This window comes from Oratosquilla oratoria, unplaced genomic scaffold (genome assembly GCF_046742065.1).
Source record: "Oratosquilla oratoria isolate Oo_2021 unplaced genomic scaffold, ASM4674206v1 SCAFFOLD117, whole genome shotgun sequence".
Lineage (NCBI taxonomy): Eukaryota > Metazoa > Arthropoda > Malacostraca > Stomatopoda > Squillidae > Oratosquilla > Oratosquilla oratoria.
In genome coordinates, this window is record NW_027467474.1 from 1 (window position 1) to 3,867 (window position 3,867).

The following is a 3,867-nucleotide window of genomic DNA, read 5'->3' on the forward strand; positions in this document are numbered from 1 at the left end:
TTTGGGTGTTGTGGTGGTGGGGGTGGTGTTGGGGGGGGGGGTGGGGGGGGGGGGTGTGTGGTGTTTGTGGTTTGGTGTGTTTGTGGGGGGTGGGGTGTGGGGTGAGGGGGGTGGGGGGTTTGGGTTGGGGGTGGTGGGGTGGGTGTGTGTGGGGGGGTGGTGTTGGGGTGGGGTTGGGGGGGTGGGGGGGGGGGGGGGGGGGGGGGTGGGGTTGGGGGGGGTGGGGGGGGTGGGGGTGGTGGTTGGGGTGTGGGGTGGGTGTGTGGGGTTGGTTTGGGGTTGTGGGGGGGGGGGGGGTGTTGTTGGGTTTTTGGGGGGTGTGGTGTTTTGGTGTGTGGGGGGTGTGGTTTGGGGTTTGGGGGTGTGGGTTTTTTTTGTTGGTTGTTTGTGTGGTGGGGGGGGGGGGTGGGTGTGGGTGTGGGTTTGGGGGGGGGGGGGGGTTTGGGTTTTTGGGGTGGGGGGGGTGTGGGGGGTGGGTTGGGGTTAGGGGTGTGGGGGGGTGTGGGGGGGGTTGTGGGGGTGTGTGGGTGGGGGGGTGGGTTGTGGTGGGGGGGTTGTGTTGGGGTGGGGGGGGGGGTGGGGGGTGGGGGGTGGGGTTTTGGGGGGGTGTTGGGGGTGTTTTGGGGTGGGGGTGGTGTGGGGGGGTGTGTGGGGGGGGTGGTGGGGTGGGGTGTGGAGGTTGTTTGGGGGGGTGTTGGGTGGTGGTGGGGGGGGGTTGGGGGGGTTGGGGGGTGTTGGGTGGGGGGGGGTGGGTTGGTGGTGGTGGTGGGGGGTGGGGGGGGGGGGGTTGGGGTTGGGGGTGGGGTTTTATTGTGTGTGTTGGTGGTTGAGGTTTTGGGTAGGTTTGTGGGGTGTGGGGGGGGGGTAGGGGGGGGTGGTGGGGGGTGGGTGGGGGTTGGGGGGGGGGGGGGGTGTTGGGGGGGGGGTGGGTGTTGTGGTTTGTTGGTGGGGGGGGTGGGTGGTTTTGGGGGTGGTGGGGTGGGGGTGTTGGGGTGGTGGGGTGGGGGTGGGGTTTGGGGGGGGGGGTTGGGGGTGGGTGGGGGGTGGGGTGTGGTTGTGTTTGTTGTTGGTTTGGTTGGTTTGTGTGTGTTTGATGGATGGTGTGGGGGGGTGTGTGTTTGTGTGGGTGTGTTTGTTTTTTGGTTTGTGGTGTTGGTGGTGTTGGGGGTTGGGTGGGTATGTTGTTGTGTTTTTTTTTTGTTTATGTTTTTTGTGGTGGTGTGGTTGTGTGGTGTTGGTGGGTTTGGAGGTGTGGGTGGGTTTTTAAGGGTGTAGGGGGGGTAGTATGGGTATGGGTTTTTGAGTGGGTTTTGGAGTGTATTTGTTTGGGGGTTTGGTTTTTGGGGTTGGATTGTTGTTGTTGTTGTGGGTGTTGAGTGGGGTGATGTTGTGGTTGTTTAGGTTGTTGAGTGTGTGGGTTGTAGTGGTGATGGTGGTGTGGGGGGTGGGGTTTGTTTGGGGTTGTTGTTTGGTAGTTTATGTTGTTGTTGGTGGTTTTGGGGTTGGTTATGGGTGTTTGGGTGTGTATGTGGATTGGGTTGTATGGTTTGTGGGGGGTTGGTTTGGGGGTTGGTTTGTAGGATGTAGGGGTGGGGGGTTTTGGGGGGGGGGTTTTGGGGGGGGTGTGGTGTTGGTGTGGTGGGGGGGGTGGGGGGTGTTGTGTGGGGTTGGGTTGTGTTGGGGGTGTTTTGTGGTGTTGTGGGTGGTGGGGTTGGTTGTTTGGTGTGGTGGGGGGGGGTGTTTGGTGGGTGTGGTTTTGGGGGTGTTGTGGGGTGTTGGGTTGGGGGTTGTTGGGGTGGGTGGTGGGGGTGGGGTTGGGGGGGGGGGGTTGTGGGTGTGGGGGGGGGGTTTTGTGGTTTGTTTTGTGGTGTTTTGGGTGTTGTGTGGGGGGGGTGTTGTTGGTGTTGTTGGGGGTGGTGGGTGTGTTGGGTTGTTTGTTGTGGGGGTGGTGTTGGGTTGGTGTTGGGGTGGTTGTGGTGGGTTTTGTTTGTGGTTTGTTGGGGTTGTGGGGGGGGTGGTGTGGGTTTATTGGTGGTGTGGGGGGTTGTTGTTTATGGGGGTGTGTGGGGTGTTTGGTGTGTTTTTGGTTTGTTGGGGTGGGTATTGTTGGTTGGTGGTGTTTTTTGTTATTGGTGGGGGGTTTGGTGGGTGTGGTGGGGTGGGTTGGTGGTGTTGGGTGTGGGTTGTGTTGGGGTGGGTGTGTGGGTGGGGTAGGTTTGGGGTGGTTGTTTTGTGGTGGTTGTTGTTTGTGTTTTGTGTGGTTTTGGGGGGGGTGTTGGTGGGGTATGTGGTTTGGGTGTTGGTGGGGTTGGGGGGTTTTGGTGTTGGGTGGGTTTGGGGTTGTGTGTGTGGTGGGGTGGTGTGTGGGGGGGTGGTTTTGTTGGGGTGTTTTGTTGGGGGGGGTTTGGTGTGGTTGGGGGGTGTGTTGTGTGTGGGGGGGTAGGGTTGTTGGGGTGGGTGGGGGGGGGTGTTGGTGTTGTGTGGGGTTGTTTTGGGGGGGTGTTGGGGGGTGGGTAGGTTGGAGTTTGGGGGGGGTTGTTGGAGAGTGGGTGTGTTTGTGTTTTGGTGTGGTTGTTTGTGGGGGTGTTTGTTGTGAGGTGTTTGGGGTGTGGTTGTGGTGTTTTGTATGTTTGGGGTGGGTTTTGTGTTTGTTGGGGTGTGTTTTGTTTTGTGGTGGTGTTGGTTTGTTGTTGGGGTGTTGTGTGGTGGTGTTGGTGGGTTTGGTGTAGTTTGTGTTTTGGGGTGGTGGGTGGGGGTTTTGTTTGTTGGTGGGGTTATTTGGGGTGGGGGTGGGGGGGGGGGTTGGAGTTGGGGTTTGGGTTTTGTGGTGGGGGGGGTGGGTGGTGTTTGGGGGGGGTGGTGGGGTGGTTGTGTTGTTTTTGTTGGGTGTTGGTGTTTGGTTGGGTTGTTGTTGGTTTGGTGGTTTTTTGGTTTTTGTTTGTGGGTGTGGGTTTTGTTTTGGGGTTTTTTTTTTTTTTTTTTTTGGTGGTGTTTGTTTTTGGGGTTGTTGTTGGGTGTTTGGTTTATGGGGTGGGTGTGGGGTATTTGGTGTTGTTTGGGGTGTGTTTGGGGTGGGGTTTTGGTGGTGTTGGTTTGGTTGTGGTGGGGGGTTGTGGGGTTGGTGGTGGGTTGTGGGTGGGTGGGTTGTGTTTGGTGGGTGGGGGTTTGTGGGGGGGGGGGTGGGTGGGGGGTTGGGTGGTGGTGGGGGGTGGTTGGGGTGGGTTGGGTTTTGGTGGTGGTTTGGGGGGTTGGTTGTGTGGTGGGGGGGGTGGGTGGTGTGTTGGGGTGTGGGGTTTTGTGGTGGGGGGGGGGGTGTTGTTTGGGGGTTTTTTTATTTGGGTGTGTTTTTGGGGTTTGTTGGTGTTTGTGTTTGGTGTTGTGTGGTGGGGTTATGTGTTTGGTGTGGTGGGGTGGGAGGGTTGGTGGGTGGTGTTGGTTTGGGGTTTGTTTGTGGGGGGTGGGGGGGGGGGGTGTGGGGTGGGGGGGGGGGGGGTGGGGTTGGGTGTGTGGGGGGGTGTGGGGGGTGTGGTGGTTTTTGGTGGGGTGTGGTGGGGTTTTTGGGGGGTGGGTTGGTGGGTGGTTTTTGTTTGGGTTTTGTGGGTTGTGTTTGAGTGTTTTTGGTTTGTTTTGGGTTTGTGTTTTGTTGGGTTGTTTGGGGGGGGGTTGGTGTGTTTGGGGGGGGGTTTGGGGTGTGGTGTGTGTTTGGGGGTGTTATTTGTGTAGTGTTGGGGTGGTGGAGTTGGTTGTGGTGGTATGTTTGTGTGTTGGGGTGGTTTGGGGTGTTGTGGGGGGGGTGTGTTGGGTTTTTTGTTGAGGGGTTTGTTGGGGTTTTGTTTTGGGTGTTGTTGGGGGGATGGTGGTGTGGGG

General features: G+C 59.0%; 1 pseudogene; it reads right to left on the reverse strand.

The window, feature by feature from the left end:
* Positions 1 to 1,331: 1,331 nt before the first annotated feature.
* On the reverse strand, positions 1,332 to 2,345 carry LOC143022561 (uncharacterized; annotated as a pseudogene).
* Between the last annotated feature and the right edge of the window lie 1,522 nt (positions 2,346 to 3,867).